The sequence below is a fragment of the Lepisosteus oculatus genome, chromosome 14, assembly GCF_040954835.1.
Source record: "Lepisosteus oculatus isolate fLepOcu1 chromosome 14, fLepOcu1.hap2, whole genome shotgun sequence".
Classification (NCBI taxonomy): Eukaryota; Metazoa; Chordata; class Actinopteri; order Semionotiformes; family Lepisosteidae; genus Lepisosteus; species Lepisosteus oculatus.
In genome coordinates, this window is record NC_090709.1 from 7,039,094 (window position 1) to 7,058,514 (window position 19,421).

Here is a 19,421-nt window from a genome sequence, read left to right on the forward strand (position 1 = left end):
ATGGAATAGGATGGGGACAGGCCTGGCATCACGGGGGGAGGGAGAAATGTCGCCCCTTCAGTTTTGGGCAAAAAGATTTAATTTGCACCCTAAAAAAATAGTTGTACTATGTCAATGGTCAGACAACACTAAATGACACGAACAGTCACTCAGTCTGTTTGATGGGCAGGAGGGCTATCCGTCCAGGAACTGCACATATCAGTGTCGTTATTGAGTGTCAACATTACGATCCTGTTTGCTCAGGTGGACCGATTCCTTGCAGTAGTTTATCATTATACTTAAAATCGTTATATAACTAGGACTAGTTATAGCAGTCTGTGCTTTCTGTTGGTTTTACAACATTTTTTTCTTAACGATTCAGAACGTCCATGTAGCTGCAAAAATGAACGCTTATGGTACTTTTCGCTCCAGGCAATACAAACCGTGAGAGTGACGAAAAATGTGAAACTGAACTTCATCGCAAATACCAGATTGCTAGTCGTAATCTTCTATCATGGCATAGCTGCGAGATTTCATTTGGGTAGCTGCACCATACAGCTCCGTTTCAACCGAAATATCACCCCCCCTCAGAATTTCAGACGCCCCCCTAAAGATTTTTCCCCGGGCACCGCGCACTGATGGGGGACGGGGTGTCCAGGAAATGGTATCAACTTTTGTCAAGAAAATAAAAATAGAAACTCTATAGGCACTCAAACATTTTACTGTTTTTTTTCAGGCAGGTGGCAAGACCCCCTCAGCAAAACCCTTGTATGCCAAGCTGTGGGCATTGATTCGTCGAATATACGTATATTCACGGCGAAAATACGGCTATACGTATATATATGTCGCCTCGACGTATAATCAACGTCGAATTGCAACCGTAAAATCGACGACATTAATAAACGCATATATAACGTCGAAAACACATCTAACACAGTGCCTGAGGCTTTTTACAGTATGTATCGTGTGTGCCGCAACTAGGAGTATACGGCACTCTGCACAGTGTACGAAGTAAATTATTTTCGCAGTAATTAATTTACACGTGTATAATAAATATAGTAATAAATATAATAAATTAATTACTGCGAAAAAGTAATTAATTTACACGTGTATAATAAATATAGTAATAAATATAATAAATTAACTTCATACACTGTGCTTTGATATGGATGTTCATTGGAAGGATTTGAGGAAACTATCAAGGATCTCAGAACAACCAAAGATACATTTGGGCATCTGCTATTGGTAAAGATTAACGAATACAGTAAGTGTGAAGTTTGCACACACACGAGAGAAAAAAATCAGTTTTAATTCACTTCATTAAGCTGACGGTGTGTATAGCAGAGGAAGGTTTCGATCCATCGACCTCTGGGTTATGGGCCCAGCACGCTTCCGCTGCGCCACTCTGCTGACAGCTGCTGTAGCGTGATTCAACACAACTGCTCTATCTTTGCTTTCTAAAAGTGCGCCCGAGATGAAAAGTCTAAACGGTAAACGCAGACGTCACTTTGAGCACTTGGTCTTTTATAGTACAAATATCACACGCTGCACTACATGGGCGTGTCTTCAAGATCGTTGTGAACCAAAGCTTCTGCTTTCCAAGGCAACTGATTCTTTCGTCGTTAATTCCCAAATCTTCAATGAGAATCAGTGAAATGAAAACCAAACACATGTACACACTCGCGTCCTAGCGTGAAAGAAAAAAGATGGAAGCATTTGAGAAATAACGAGTAGTCTGAACAGCTCCAGCCTGTCAACTGCTCTTCAAAGTGATCGCTACCTCCACACCCAGTTTATAACACTGAAAATGATTCAGGAAGCATAGCAAAGGTCTAAAACCAGTGGTTGAAAAGCGTCTTGATACATAAAATGACAATTTCTCAAAAGTAATATCTTCATCTTTGAAATATTGTCATCCATATATTTTCGTTTTTCTCTTTTTTACATATCACGCTTTCGAGAAATAAACTGTCTTTGTAACGGACACGGACTGGGATCCGTGTCAGATATTGTAGAAGACCCTGTGCGATGCGGTAAGAGCTGGAGAAAACAGGAGGCATGGTAAAAAGGAACACACAGGGGTTTAATAGTGCACAAAATAATAGTGACAGTCCGTGAGACAGTGTACGGGGAAGACAAAACGGCATCCAAATCCAAACGGGTCCAAGGGCAGGTCAAAACACAGTCCGAAAGTCCATCAACTGGAAATCCATCCTAGAACGCGACAAAGTTAAAATCCCCGGGAGAGGGGAACACACAGACGAACGAAACATGGAGGTCCAAGGGTGACGGGGCGAGATCCTCCAGACCCCGGGCTCAGGAAGCGGGAGGTGTCGGGGATGAGGCCTATGCCCTCAGGAGACGGACGTAGGGTTTCCTGGTACTAGGCGGGCCTCGCGACATCTTACCCTAATGATGAGCCCCGAGTACTGGAGGAGCTGGTCTTTAAATAATAACACTAAAAGGGTACACCTGGAGAGCTAAATGACACGAACAATAATGAGAGCAGTGGAGCGCCCTCTAGGGAGGGATGTCGGGCGTGACAGTCTTGTAATGAAGGCTGCATTAGAAAATGTGTATCTAGCTTTGTTCAAATAAAACTGGCACATCCCAGTGGGCAAAAGATGTAGAATATACGACTATTAAACCCATACCTTTTAAATTGTAATCAACAAATGGCTAATCATCATAAAAAAAACACAACTAGTAAACTTTAGTTACAAATTCTAGTAACATGGCAATATATATATAGTAATGACAAACACAAACTAATTACATGAACACGCTAATATTTGACTCAAAACCACATTTCGATTCAAATATAAATTTAAAAATTTACAACTTCTATATTTCCACGAAAATATTATTAATGTATCACAAACGCTACTTTCTAAAAAAGACAGAATTAAACTGTTTGTTTTGTGTCTCATGGTGATCCTCCTCTCGATATGAATGAAATGTTTAATATGATCCCTCGAGAAAAAAAAAGGGTCAATTTCCGCCTGGAATGATTGATGCCCCATCAAACATTTTGTAATATCCCCGGAAGTTCATACAGTAGAATCCTGGTTCGTGGGTAAACAAGACTAAGGAAACGAGTTGGAAACTTGATGTCGAACTGGGATTTAGATCACCCGAAACATTACGCTACATTGGGCAGTATGTGCCAGAGAGTGGCTTTTTCACTCAGACGTTGATCAAAAGCTCAGTAAACGGCTCACGTCTGATTTTCTTGTTTTGGCCAAGATCTGAACTTTGAATTCAGCGACTACTTGGTCTGCTTTGTAATTCAAATGTAGATACAAATGTCACGTTTTTTTTGTAGATATAAAGGTGTTCTCTGTTTTCAAAGGATAGGTACTTAATTGGCTTTATGATTTGGTTTTGATTTTGTATCGTTGTGTTATTAAGTTTGTGCTTTTTGTGTTTTTAACGTATCGTGAACTTATTTTTGAAACAAATGCTGACAAAGGCAAACATGGCACACATCTGTTTATACCAGCGCTGGATTGTGCATTTTTTAAGTAAAATCTACTGTGCACTTTTGGGAGTATAATACTGTAGGTTCGATATAAAGTGGCAAAAATATAAAGGGGGAAAATACCCCAGACTGTGTGTAAAGGCCTCGTTGAGACTGTTGTTCTCTTGTTAAATATGGCGTACTGTGCACAAAATGTTACAGAAACACAATCTGATATTTTAATAATTTATAATAATAATAATAATAATTTCTTACACTTATATAGCGCTTTTCTGGACACTCCACTCAAAGCGCTTTACAGGTAATGGGGTCTCCCCTCTACCACCACCAAGTGCTCTCGGATCCAAATATTAAGTTCTAATTTTTTTAAAGGTGATATCTTCTCTTCCTCTAGTGGAAATCACACGATGTGAGCAATTTTTTTTGTTTTTTTTTTCACGTTGTGATCCAAAGAGCCTGAGACGCACAGTCTGACAGTAACCGAACCAGAATGGATTCTGTTGGGAGTCGGACTGAGCTCATTCTCACTCCCTGTGCTGAAAAGAGAATCGGCTCTTCCCCGAGCACCATCTACAGCTGCTGGATGGTACTCTGCGTCCTGCTGCTCCAGCAAATATTTTGACGAAAGACAGATCACTTGTGCGCTTTTAACTTTCTCGCAGCTACAGACGATACCGAAGCTGGCGATATGAAGGCAACCGCTGGTACACCTTCTCTAACTTTCACAATCGCGATAAACATTTTTTTTTTAAAAAAGACCTTTGAAGAACTAGATATAGAAATATATAACTAGATAAAAACATTAGCTTTATCGGTTTTTACATTAATCGATTTTGAATGTAATTTGATCTTTTTACATTGCATTTTACATTGAAAAAAAAAAACGTGCATACCTAATCCACCAACGGACAGAGCAATATTTTACGTTGCCTTCCAGAGCTTCCAGCGTGTGATGGATTTGGATGAGCGTCTGTATGATACCACTACAGCACTGGCGCAGGTGCAAAATCGACTTTCACAGGACTTTTTCAGTGTCTTCTCCTCTCAAATGGACCGAAGCACAGGAGCCAATATTAGAGAAAACGACAGGTGTTTAAACAGAGTATGTCCCAATGTCTGCGACAACGTTTTGTCATTTTGTATAAACGCAAACGGTTCATCATTTAAAAGCCAACATCATTCTTTTTCTCACTGGCGCAAATACGCTACCACACATGCGAGCTGTTGTGTGAAAGAAAATTCATATGTGCGTAGGAAGGCAGAATAAAATCCAGAACTGTATTGGTGATATCGATAAACAGGGCTCATGTTCACAATAAAACTTTATTGTATAAAACGTAAAAATTCGTAAATATTTTTTTTAATCATGCAAAGTGTCTGTTAAACCATTCATGAAGGATTCTTAGACAAAAAAACACACCGTTATATGAGAAAATATATTTACTATATGTGCATTTAACTTACTTTTTAACAATTTTAGTTTCAAGGTCAATGAAAATTGTTTCCCTGCTTTTTTGTCATAAATACACAAGCTTGTTATGTCTTGTGTCAGAAATAAACTGCATGAAATTTGCTAAAGCAACAAAATGTAAGTGCGACAAAGAAGACAAACATTTGCGTTTATAGTGCAATGTTATCTCGAGCCTTTAAAATTACTTTAAATGCAATTTGTTTTTCTCTGTAGCTCTAAGGCTTTGTCATTTAGGTGTGCTGTTTTTTTTACATGTTGTAAAAAAGTCGCTAAATCATACGAAACATAAAAACTCCAATTGTAAACAATTGACCATTCATATTCCTGAATTTTAAACCTATGGAGTATTTATACCTTGTCTTTGTATTTGTGCATATTACAGAGCTCCTTTTCAAAAGCTGTCAGTATAGATTAGTGCTTAGGTTTCCTGTTTTTTTATCCAGGTGGTCCAGATAAGACTCTTGGTATAGGAGCGCGTCTGTGTTGCCTTCTGGATTTCAAATGAGCAGCTCAGTGCAGAAAAGAACCCTGTAGATTAGCATGTACATTTGCATGGACAGTAGATTTTTCAGAAAGTGTAATTGGATTATAGCACGTGCCCCTGACGATGTTGTTGATACGTCATATGTGCTCTTTTTTGTATTATATGTATTTTTGTTGTTCAAATAAGAAATATTTTAAAAAAACTTTCAGGATGGTTGCTGCTGTAAAAATAAAATGACATCAAGGGCGCTGTATTCCACAGAAGAACTTTATCCAGAGGTGTTAAAGAAAATTGATTTATTTTCCTGACTGCAATGTATGGTGAAGCATAAAATCTAGCTGCATAAATCTCTATTACGTGTCATTTATGAAGGCGTTTCAAATAGCAGCCAGTGAAGGATTAACGCTTTTGGAACATGTATTATGTTCTAAATACTCTTATTTAAATAAGCTTAAATTCGCATACTGTTATTTAGACATTGCAAACCAGTCTGACCTCATACAACATTCTGTGCCCGCTGAGTAGATCTTAAAGCAGCTTCAGCCAGAGTAGCAGTAATGGCAACACAGTGCTTGGAGTTCAGCTTTTCTTATTTCTTCTGCAGAACCACTGGTATCGGAATATACTGATCCGCATAAGAAGCGCTACCTGTTTCAGATAGTTTTTATTGAGCGCTGCTCTAAACTTTACATTTGCTCAGGCTTGTTTTCCCCATGAAAAAAGACATTTCCTTAATTACATTTAACTTTTTTTTCCCTTATCATCAAGTAGAAATAAATAAAACATATCGTTCCATTTAAGAGCCACATGCAGGATGGCTGGTGGTCCAAGGCGTTGCGTTCAGGTTGTAGTTTCCCCTAGAGATGTTTGTTCAAATCCCACTTCTGACAAAGAAGTTAGAGTAGAAACGATAACATCCCTAAGTAGAAAACATCTCACATTTCATGTGTTTAATGTTAAGTGTCTTAGTGGTTGCCTCGGTGGTTGATGGCTCTTCTCTCTTGCAGGGTGATGGCAAACTTCTTGAGAAAGGGAGTCTCCTACGTAAGGCTGCTCTTCGTCAAGAGCGGAGACAAAAGGAACAGACTTCAAACCGACATTAATTACTGAGAGCAGGCGAAAATGTCTTTGGAAAAGAGGAAATGACTGCTGACCGTAAACAGAGCACCAGACAAGTGCTCCTCGTTAGTGTAGTGCTGAGTACCCCTGCTTGTTGTGCGGGAGACCAGGGTATGTTTCTGTGACAGGGCACAGTGTCCACGTGGGTTCAATCCCCACTCTTGGTAGTGTTGTAAAAAGTTTTAAGTGACAGAACACTTTGATGATTTGCACTCTATTTAAATATGAATTTACTAAATTTCAGTTCAGTTCTCTTCACTCCCACTCCCTGGCATAACTGAACTCTCACTATCGCATACTGAAGGCTTTACATGCATTAGCTGTGATACAGCTCCCCAATAAAGACGGAATCAAACAGTTTGTTCTGTTTCTCATGGTGATCCTCTTCTCGATCCAAATGAAATGTTTAATATGATGCCTCAAGAAAAAAAAAGGAGTGAATTTCCGCCTGTAATGATTGATGCCCCATCAAACATTTTGTAACATCCCCGGAAGTTTATAAAGTAGAATCCTGGTTTGTGGCTTAAATTCAAGGTAACCAAGACTAAGGAAACAAGTTGGAAACTTGATGTCGAACTGGAATTTAATCACCCAGAATATTTCACTACTTTGGGTAGTATGTGCCAGAGTGGCGTTCTTTAGATCCGTTTGACAGCTCAGTTGGTAGAGCGGAAAACTGTAGTGGGAACAGTAAGGAATCCTTAAGTCGCTGTTTTGACTCCAGCTGGAAGGAAGGTGCTTTTTGTGAACTTTAATCAAAGAGTTAAAATAGCGAATCTTTTTCACTCAGACGTTGATCAAAAGCTCAATAAACGATGAAGCAGAGGCTCTTGTTCCGAATTCAGCTAACATCTGATTGTCTTGTTTAGGCCAAGATCTGATCTTTGAATTAAGGGACTACTCTGTCTGATTTGTAATTCAAAAGTAGATACAAATGTCACTGTTTTCAAAGGATAGGTACTTAATTGGCTTTATGATTTGGTATTGATTTTGTATCGTTATATTATTAAGTTTGTGCTTTCTGTGTTTTCCATCGTATTGTGAACTACTTTTTTAAACAAATGCTTACAAAGGCAAACACAGCACACATCTGTTTATACCAGCGGTGAATTGTACATTTTTATTAAGTACAATCTACTGTATTTTTAGAAAAAAATGGCGTACTGTGCACGATATGTTGCAGAAACACAACCTGATATTTTCATAATTATTATTTTAATCATTTGACAAGTATGAGGTCCAGGATCCAAATCTTCAGTTCTGATTTTTTTTTAAAGTGATATCTTCTCTTCCTCTTTTGGAAATCACAAGATGTGAGCAAATGTTTTTTGTTCTTTTTTTTTCACGTTGCGATCCAAAGAGCCTCAGACACACAGTCTGACAGAAACCAAACCAGAATGGATTCTGCTGCAGGCCGGACTGAGCTCATTCTCACTCCCTGTGCTGAAAACAGAATTATCTCTTCTCCGAACACCGTCTACAGCTGCTAGATATTGCTCTGCGTCCTACTGCTCCAGCAATTCCTTTGACCAAAGACAGATCACTTGTGTGCTTTTAACCTTCTTGTAGCTACAGGCTCTTTGATGGCTCATGCTGATCGTCCTCTGGATCCAAAAGAAAATTTTAAAGCTGATGCATTTTCGATTGTAATTTGCATCTAGCTACAACGTCCCTGGAAAAAATATTTTATTAGTTGTGTGCAATCGGTATCTTTTACTTTACAGATGGTAGTGGAAATAGTTTTTAAAATGTTTTCTAAAGAAGATTGTATTGCCAGGACCTGCCTTGCGATTACACTGTTGATATAGATGGAGAAGAAATGTAAGATGAATTGATGATCTAAGTTAAAATAGCCCTATCACGCCTCCTGTAACAGTGTTTGTATTCATAGCAAGTAATATTCTTTTTCAAACCCGAACGTTGCTTTTGCATTAAGTGTTACATAACAATTACCGGTTTCGGTAGCTTCTGAAGAGCGCACTTTTCCAAACTGAAGCCTATAAGAACATTATTCAAGATGCACCATGGCCCAGAATCGTGCATCGGGACAAGGATTAACATCAATTGAAAGAACTCGCAAATAAAAGATTTGACCGAAAAATTAAATGAGTAGGCAAGTATTAAAACAACACCATAACTTCTTGACTTCCAAACTCTTTCCTGGTTCAGGCCATGTAAAATGACATCATCAGTGGAGTCATGCCGAGGTTGTGAGTTTAAGCCTCACCTGGAGCAGCCTGGTTTTCTGTCTTGACAGGTAAACAGTGTTTTGTGTTATTTGCTAAATGGAGAGAGGATTCTGTGTTAATTGTGCTCCTCCTGGAAGAGGTCAAGATGAGATGTTCACGAGGCTGGTGGTAAATATCCTATCCAGGAATATTTTTTGTTCTTTATCGGGGAATATCGAATATCGGGGCTGTATAAAGGGGCTGTAGGGGGTCAGATCTATAGATGTAGTAAACACATCAGTGGAGACGGTGTGTCTGCTCTCTGTGAGAGAGACGGGCGGAAAGAATAATCTGTGGTCTGGGAAGAAGAGACCCTCTTTTGAAGAGCGGCGCTCCTCACGGAAGAGAATGAAAAAAATATTTTTCAGGGACGCTGATTTTTCTCTTTGGGGGAATTAATGTGTGACCTCGTGGCGCAATGGTAGCATGTCTAACTTCAGATCAGAAAATTGTGAGTTCAAGTCATGTTGAGGTCAGCTGATGTGTTTGCAGGTGCTGCTGGTGCCGAACCCGGAAATTACACCACGCGGTTGGGTTTTATCTGTACACCACTTAGGTAATCTGAACAAAATAACAGAGCAGTACAGAACACGCAATAAGGAGCTTATGCAGCGAATAATCTTGAACACGACGAGAGAAAACTGTCCATCTGCGTAACATCATGTCCGACTTTAGAGACAGTAACATCAGAGAATGGAAGTTTCAGACCATGTTTTTGTTACAGGTTCAAGCAAACCTGAAAGTTAGGGAGTGTTTGGTCACTTTTGTATGAAAACGTGTCTGAAGCCTGTAATTATAATTCGCCCTTTTTTAATTGTGGTTGAAATCCACTCCTATGTACCAAGACCTTACAGTATATTCATGTTTACTTAAATGACTAACGCTATTGGACATTAGTTGGTGTCTTTTTTTGTAATGATTTGCTATTTCATGCAGGAAAGAAAGGAACCCAGACCCAACGTTTGCTTTCAGGTGCAGTTCATTTACATACCGGACATCTATTTCTGTGGAGCCTGATTTAAATCACACAACCCCGGAAGAAGTCGAATCGATAATCTTGTAAACCGAAATAAGACGCGTTATCCATTAAACCACTAGCCTGTCACGTAAATGAATTGCACCATGGTGAGTTCAGTGCCGCTACTAGTAATACCCCACCCCCATCTTAAATTTCTAAGTGAGAAACGTGTTTTCTACATTTTTGTCAGTTTTAAAACTAGGAGTATACGGCACTCTGCACAGTGTACGAAGTAAATTATTTTCGCAGTAATTAATTTATTTACACGTGTATACTAAATATAGTAATAAATATAATAAATTAATTACTGCGAAAATAATTTACTTCGTACACTGTGCAGAGTGCCGTATACTCCTAGTTTCGGCACACACGATATATACAGTAAAAAGCCTCAGGCACTGTGTTAGATGTGTTTTCAACATTATATATGCGTTTATTAATGTCGTCGATTTTACAGTTGCAATTCGACATTGATTATATGTCGCGGTGACGTATATATACGTATAGCCGTATTTCGCCATGAATATACGTATATTCGACGATATATATATATACATACGTATATTCGACGAATCACTGCCCACTGGGAATAGGTTTATTCCATGCTGAAAAGAGAAGAGAGAAAACATAGCTGTGAAACCTTCTTCAGGTTTGTTTTCTCTCTTCTCTTTTCAGCGTGGAATAAACCTACAGTATTACTTGTTCCTTTGCAGATACGAATGCTGACGTAGCTACCCACCTGAATATATTAAACGCTTCATCTATATGATTAACATAATGTTCTCCTGAATAACTACTCGAAAGAAGCCGTAGCTCAGGTGTTAGAGAGATTTGAAATCGGATCGGTGGATTTAGAGTCCAGACTGCGAACCGACAGCTGACACAGGTCTTTTATAGAACCGTTTTGATTTTCTCTACTTTGTCCCCGTGACGTCATTGTCCTGCTCGCAGCCGAGCCCGACACACGATACTGTCTGGTTTCTGTCACTGGGCGGGTCTGTGTTGGTTCTAATGCCCCAGTATTATGACGGGGACACTAAACTGTAAACAGGTGCCGTCCTTCGGCTGAGACGTAAAACCGAGGTCCTGACTCTGTGGTCATTAATAATCCCAGGTCGTCTCTTGAAAGAGTAGGGGTGTAACCCCGGCATCCTGGCCAAATTTCCCATTGACCCTTACCAGTCATGGCCTCCTAATAATCCCCATCTCTGAACTGACTTCATCCCTCTGTTCTCCTCCCCACTAATAGCTGATGTGTGGTGAGCGTTCTGGCGCACTATGGCTGCAGTTGCATCATCCAGGTGGGGCTACACATTGGTGGTGGTGGAGGGGAGTCCCCATTACCTGTAAAGGGCTTTGAGTGGAGTGTCCAGAAAAGCGCTATATAAGTTTAAACAATAATAATTATAATTATTATTATTATTATGTAAAATGCAATAAAAATATCATGTTTGAATAATGTAAAAACTGATAAAGCTAATGCTTTTTTCAGGGCTATATCTACTTTTTAAAAAAAAGAGAAGTCTGTCGCGATTGTGAAATTTGGAGAACATGCACCAGCGGGTGCCTTCACATCTCCAGCTTCAGTCTCGCCTGTAGCTGCAAGAAGGTTAAAAGCGCACAAGTGATCTGTCTTTGGTCAAAGGAATTGCTGGAGCAGTAGGACACAGAACAGTATCTAACAGCTGTAGACGATGTTCGGAGAAGAGATAATTCTGTTTTCAGCACAGGGAGTGAGAATGAGCTCAGTCCGGCTCCCAGCAGAATCCATCCTGGTTTGGTTACTGTTAGACTGTGCATCTGAGGCTCTTTGGATCGCAACGTGAAAAAAAAAACAATTGTTCACATCGTGTGACTTCAACGAGAGGAAGGGAAGATATCATTTTTAAAAATATCAGGACTGAAGATTTGTATCCGGGACCTCATACTTATCAAATTATTAAAATAATAGTTATTAAAATATCAGATTGTGTTTCTGCAACATTTTGTGCACAGTACGCCATCTTTATCTAAAAATAAAACAACAGTCACAACGAAGCCTTTACACGCAGTCTGGGGTATTTTTCCCTTTTATATTTTTGCCACTTTATATCGAACCTGTTATACTCCCAAAAGTGCACAGTAGATTGTACTTAATAAAAATGTACAATTCACCGCTGGTATAAACAGATGTGTGCCGTGTCTGCCTTTGTAAGCATTTGTTTAAAAAAGTAGTTCACAATACGATAAAAACACAGAAAGCACAAACTTAATAATACAACAATACAAAATCAATACCAAATCATAAAGCCAATTAAGTAGCTATCCTTTGAAAACAGAGAACACCTTTATATCTACAAAAAACTTGACATTTGTATGTATTTTTTAATTAAAAAGCAGACAGTGTAGTCCCTTAATTCAAAGATCAGATCTTGACCAAAACAAGACAATCAGACGTGAGGTGAATTCAGAACAGGAGCCTCTGCTTCGTCGTTTATTGAGCTTTTGTTCAACGCATGAATGAAACAGATTCACTATTTTAACTCTTTGATTAAACAAAGTACACAAAAGGTGCCATCCTTTGAGCCGGAATTGAACCAGCAACCTAAGGATTCCCTGCTATTACCCACTACAGTCCTACACTTTACTAACTGATCTATCAAAGGGATGTCAGGATGTCAGGAGCTGCTCTCTGTCACATACTGCCCAATGTAGTGAAATGTTCTGGGTGATTTAAATCCCAGATTGACATAGTTTCCAACTCGTTTCCTTTTTTTTAATTTGAATTTAAGCCGCGAACCAGCATTCTCTGTATAAACTTGCAGGGATATTAAAAAATGTTTGATGGGGTATCAATTATTCAGAAATGGACTCCTTTTTTTTCTTGGGGGATCATATTAAACATTTCATTTGGATCTACAAGAGGATCACCATGAGGAACAAAACTAAGTTTCATTCTGTGTTTATTAGAATCTGTATCACAGCTAATGCATGTAAAGCCTTTAGTATGCGACAGTGAGAGTTCAGTTATGCCGGAGAACTGAAATTTAGTAAATCCATATTTAAATAGATTGCAAATCTTCAAAGTGTTTTGTCACTGCAAATATTATTACAGGGGTTTACCAGCTGCCGCACGTGCTTGTTTTGGGATTATTTCCAAAAAGTATCCCATTAGTAGTTGTGTGTCCTTACTGGTATCTTTTAAACATTCGATTATATACAAACGGGACAGAGACAAAGTAATAATCCCATTTTAAGGTGTCTTGCATTTTAATTTACTGAACAGATAAATTGAAATGCTCTAATTCAGAGCCCCTGCAGTTCGTGCTAATTAGAACCACAACAATGCTCCTGAGTCCTGGGCACTACACTGAGCACACGTTCAGCTGGGCTCTGACTTTGTTAAGGACGACTTCTTGTTGCAGTTGAGCTCAGAGCTAGATATGATCTCCATATTCTACCGCAATAAGTAGTCTGAAACTTAGTAAATAGTACACAGTTTTTAACTGAAGTCAGGTTGTTAAAAAATTAAACCAGCACCCTGTCACCGAAACTTACCCCGGTCTTCCGCGCGACAAGCGGGGGTACTCAACACTGTACTAACAAGGAGCGGTTGTCCGCAGTTGAGCGTGAGCTCTGATTACTGTCAGCAGACATTTCTTCATTTCCAATGACGTTTTATTCTGCTCTCAGCTTTTTACCGGTCATAAATGCTCAAGAAGTAATTCATTTGAGTTAGAAGTCTGTCTCTGTTACCTTCGGTCCTGATAAAGAAAAGCCGTGCGTGGGAGACTCCCTCTCTGAAGAAGTTTGCCGTCACCCTGCAAGAAAAGAGAGCCATCATTCACCGAAACAGCCACTAAGACAAATAACATTAAACACGTGAAATGCGAGATGTTGTGGAAATGTTTTCTACTTAGAGATTCTGTCGTTTCTACTCTAACGAGAGAGGCTCTTTGTCGGAAGTACGATTTGAACAAACGTCTCCAGGGGAAACTGCGACCTCAATGCAACGCCTTAGACCACCAGGCATCCTGTCTGTGGCTCTTATATTGCATTATATGTTTTATTTATTTCTACTTGTTGATAGGAAAAAAAGTGAAATCGTGTAATTTGGGAAATGTATTTTTTTTCATGGGGAAAACTAGCCTGAGCAAATGTAAAGTTAAGAGCAGCGCTCAATAAAAACCATCAAAGCCGAAAGCGCTTCTTATGCGGATCAGTATATTCCGATGCCGGTGGTTCTGCAGAAGAAATAAGAAAAGCCGAACTCAAAGCACTGTGTTGCCATTACGGGTACTTTGGCTGCAGCTGCTTTAAGATCTACTCAGCGGGCACAGAAAGTTGTATGAGGTCAGACAGATTTGCGCTGTCTAAATAACAGTGTGCGAATTTAAACTTATTTAAATAAGATTATTTACAATGTAATACATGCTCCAAAAGCGTTAATACTGCACTGGCTGCTATTTGAAACGCCTTTAGAAATGACGCGTAATAGAGATTGATGCAGCTGGCTTTTATGCTTCACAATACATTGCAATCAGGAAAATAAACCAATTAGAAATATGCAATACAACGTCTTTGAGTTCGGCTATTTTTATTTCTTCTGCAGAACAACTGGTATGGGAATGTACTGATCTGCATAATTCGCGCTTTCGGTTTCTGATCGTTTTTATTGAGCGCTGCTCTGAACTTTACATTTGCTTGTGCTAGTTTTCCACATGAAAAAAAAAGAGATTTCCCAATTACATGATTTCACTTTTTTTCTTATCAACGAGTAGAAATAAATAAATTACATATAATTCAATATAAAAGCCACAGGCGAGTTGGCTGGGGGTCTAAGGCGTTGCGTTCAGGTCACAGTTTCCCCTCGGGTTTTTTGTTCGAATCCCACTTCTGAAAAAAAGGTTTTCTCGTTTTTCTCTGTGAAAAGACAATCAAGTTCTTAACAAATTTCATATATTAGACTTCCGCAATACGTTCTGGCTTTAACAGGAAACTGTGCGCTTCCACAGAAAGAGTAACAAGAGGAGACGTTTCCATGTTACTTGTAGACTTAGATAAAGGAACGTGGCGGTGAATGAAATAGGCACAGACGGGATTCGGACCCGCGATCTTCGGTTTACGAGACCGACGCCTTACCACTTGGCCACCGTGCCGTCGCTGTGAGCGGGGTCAGCTTACTATATGTTGAATCAACCCTAGTAATTTTACTGTTGTAATAGAGGAACAAGAGGCGCAGTCGGTAGAGCTTGCGACCCTTAAGTTCAAAATCGTTGATTCATGGGTTGTTTGTGTCCTTTCTGATCCCTCTAATCTTTTAGTAGGACAGTGCAAGCAGGACGTGATAGGGTACAGTGACTCCCAATGTCATATGAGCTTTGTGTAATTTAGCTTTCTTAACGCTATGGGGCTCGATTCAAATATCGCTGTGAAAGGTTTTTTCTAGATTGAGGGTGATCTGCTCCCGAGTAATTATAAACACCTGAGCGTTTACTGTTTACTGTTGTGTTACTGTAATAAAGGAAGACCGCACTTTATCAAAATACTGCTGCTTCCTAATTTTACATAATGGTATTTAGACCGGGGAGAGTGACTGCATTCCAAGAGGCTAAAAGTTGATTTCACAAAGCCCCCATTTAATAAAATACATTAGAAACCGCAAGGAAAACAGTATGTTTTAATAAGTCTTCTCCTGGTTTTATATTATTATAGTCTTTCACATTTGAATGCATACCTTACCGAAAATCTTACCTAGATTACAGGCAACACAAACAGTTCTTAATGCACAAAGTCTATTTATAGTTGACTTTCTGCTAATCACATCTAATAGTTCATGAATCTTCCTGCCCATCATGTGTCTGCTAAGCAGTTTCTCCATTTTCCTCCTCCTGTCATTGTCAGCAAGCACATCAAGATGGGAAAATGTAACAGGGAAAAAGAGTAGCTGGTAGGAGTGGGATTTGAACCAAAACCTCGATCTAGAGACAAGAATACCCATGAGAGCTAGAAAAACAGAAGTCCTTAATCAGGGTGCGTTAGAACACTCAACCATCCTGACAAGCAACTGGTAGGAGTGGGATTTGAACCCACACCTCGATCTGGAGACAAGAATACCCGTGAGTGCTAGAAAAACACAAGTCTTTGATCATGGTGCTTTGGTGGTGGTGGAGGGGAGTCCCCATTACCTGTAAAGCGCTTTGAATGGTGCTTTAGAACACTCAACCATCCTGACAAGTGATGGATGAATGGAGGTGTATTGAATACACCAGTAGTTCACCAACCTGAGTTGCTTTGCTGGAGAAGTGCCATGTTACATGTTGTAAACGTCAAACGTACAAACGTGTTGTACTTTCCAACCTTTGAGTAATATTTTCCAGAGCTAGGGCGCAGTTGTCTTCACAATCTGGATTATCTCAAAAGCAATGATGTCTGTGTAAAACAGATTTTATTTTCGGGAACCGACGTTGTATTGCATATTTCTAATTGATTTGTTTTCATTATTGTAATGTATAGTGGAGCATAAAAAAACATCTGCAAAAATCTCTATTACGCGTCTTTGGCATTTCAAATAGTAGCGAGAGCGAGGATCAAACCCCCCTCTTGGCGATAGTTGCCTCACGCTCTGAACAACCAAGTCCTGCTTATTCCCGCTGTGGGTCGTGGATGGTGTGTTTTGGTATTTACTCGAAATTACGGAGGATACATGGGACTGCATTTACCTGATAACATACCATGATCTCTAGTACCTAATGAGCTTTGATAATTCAGCTTGCTTATCGCTTTGGGCTCAATTCAAAAGTTGCAGTGAAAGCAGGAGCTGAGCAGGATTCTGTTTAAATGGAGCCAGATCTGTTCACAAGCGGGGAAACACTTCAGCGTTTACTAATTGAAGACCACAATCCGCTAAAACACCCCTGTTTCTTAGACTAAAAGAAGCTAAAAGCATTTTTGAACATGGGTTATATTGTAAATACTGTTATTAAAAAGCTTATTCGCATACTGTCGGTTATTTAGACGGTGCAAAACAGGCTGCCCTTATAAAACTTTCTGTGCCCGTTTTGACCAAGGAGAAAGTATTTTCTGATGGAGCGCTATGCGAAAAGATTTAATTAGCTTTACCCCTGCCAATGATTCAGCATGAAGAAGTAAAAGTTTCAAAGGGAAAAGCAGCTCGCTAACACAGCCAATATTAAATGTACTTGCCGGCACACTATCACGTGCATTGGCTCAGAAGTGATCTCGGCAATGTTCCCAAAGTAAAGCTGAAAGTGCCAAAGAGCATTTCTGTTGAGAAAACTGCCTTGATGTTAAGCTTAGAAAGCCTGTCTTTTAGACGTTCTATCTCTAAACACCTTGTGCAGCCTCCCAACAGACTAACAAATATTTTTTTTGAGAAATGGGCACACACCCGGAAGACAATAACGTTTATCTACATTCGAGTATGTGAATAACAATTTAACAGAAAAAAGTTTGTAAATGAGATTTTGCAAAAATTCAATAAATCGTCTATAAACAGTAAGAAATTATTAAGAAAGTAAGATATTGTTTTATTTTATAAACTTTAAGACAATGAAGAGAGTTTACAGGTCATCCTTCGCTTTTGCTCTTTCAACTTAAGCGTTCAGGATCCAAGCCCATGTGCGGATGGTTGTATTTCTTAAAGTAACTTGTAATCATCAAAAGTTGTTGTGTAGTCCTTCAGTTCTTTCTCGAGTTGTACCATGGATATTTTATACGATCAATACTTTTCATGATCATTTGCATTTTCCGTTTCAAACGGAAAAAGTTCAAAGTGTCCTTATAACTGTGCTCCACATCTACACGAGAGCGCTTGTAAGAGTACAGGACATGCAATGAGGAGTTTGTGCAGCTTTCAGCTTAGTGCGGAGTCCAGAGGAAGGACTCACTCGCTGAATGATCTCTCAAGAAATTCAAAGGGTGTTTTCTGCAAAAGCCATGACAAGTGTGAAGAACAGAACGAAATGTTTTGGAGTTACATTTAAAACAGGAGAGAACACTGTAGCACTTCGAGTGTGTCTAAATTTAATTGTGTAAACCTAGCTGTCTATAAACACAGACAAGGAGTTCTCACACAACAGAAGATTGCGATGTGAGCACAGTAATATGAAACACTTGGAGATGCCAGGGATTGAACACAGGACCTCATACATGCAAAGCATGCACTCTACCATTGAGCTACATCCCCAACAGAACAGCTTGTGGAACTGACTTAGAGATGTGCAGATGCTCACTGACCACAATCCACCACTCACGAAGAATGTCTGCAGTTTCCCACTTTCGCGTTTCCTCTAATACAGAGTAAATTCATGGGAATGAAGAAATAAGGAAGGAAAAATAGTCACATCTAAGCTTCCAGAGACCGGTTAAAAATGAATCAGTTATTTTTATATCCAGTCACATGGACGACGGCCCAGTGGGCAAAAGACATATAATATACGTCTATTAAACGCATACCTTAGACGTCTAAATGTGGTCCGCAATTCGTCTAGAATGAAATTCTAATATATGTCTATTGTTATACGTCTATGATAAGGTGTTCATTATACATAAATGGTTGGAGTTCTATTATACGGATAAATTTAGAGCACTATTATACATATATGATTGGAGTTCAGGATAACTTTAGAGGACTATTATACATATATGGTTAGAGGTCTATTATACGGATAACTTTAGAGGTCTATTATACGTATATGGTTAGAAGTCTATTATACGGATAATTTTAGAGGACTATTATACGTATATGGGTAGAGGCCTATTATACATTACAATACAGATTTTAAAATGTACAACTTCTATATTTCCAAGAAAAAAAATATTACAATGGAAGTTAAGACGATTTTTGTCCACTATTTGCAAACCCTGTCTAATTGTCCTAACAGTTAGAACCAAAAACCTATTATTTTCAGTGTCCAGATCTCCTGGCCCCCTGCCTTGCATATGCATTCTTCAAGTAACACATTGTGTGTTCCTTTATTTCTTTAAAGGTAGGGTGGGACTTCAGTACCGCAGCTAGGAGAAAATTATATAATAATACTACCCAAATAAATGATGATTAATATCTTCTTTAGTATAATCTAAAAAATGAACCATTAAGGTTTACTAAGCTCAAAGCTATAATAAACGTATAAAATTTGGCTTGCATCATAGCAGTTGAGCAATAAAGTCTGTCCTAATTAAAGAGTACCCAAAGTTTGAAAGTACAACATAGAATAAGAATAATTAGAGAAACGGCAAAACGATTTTGTGTCATCTTCCCCTTCACACTATTTTTATGTGCCATTTTTTGCTTATTAACGTACTATTTTAATCAAAATAATATTAAGTAAGATCTGTATGTATTCAGATAGTATTATTATTATTATTATTATTTATACTTACTCGTCAAAAGAGGATTGCTGAGATATTTGCGGATTTCTTCTACGATTGAAAAACGTGTCCAAAATGGTGACCAACGAATACTAGCAATGCATTGTGGTATATAACCGGAAAATATACCACAACGTATGCGTTTATTAATGTTGTCGATATTATGGTTGAAATTTAACATTGATAATACATCGCAGCTATGTGCCCCCTACTATGAGCTGATGTGCAATTTTAACGCATGCAGTTAGTAAGGAAACGGTCACTGTTGT

General features: G+C 38.9%; 2 non-coding genes across 2 annotated transcripts; both read right to left on the bottom strand.

Annotated features, from left to right (window-relative positions):
- Positions 1-14,846: 14,846 nt before the first annotated feature.
- Positions 14,847-14,918, bottom strand: trnat-cgu (transfer RNA threonine (anticodon CGU)). Its single transcript has one exon. It is a non-coding gene; the product is annotated as a tRNA-Thr (tRNA).
- Positions 14,919-17,896: 2,978 nt separating this feature from the next.
- Positions 17,897-17,968, bottom strand: trnaa-ugc (transfer RNA alanine (anticodon UGC)). Its single transcript has one exon. It is a non-coding gene; the product is annotated as a tRNA-Ala (tRNA).
- Between the last annotated feature and the right edge of the window lie 1,453 nt (positions 17,969-19,421).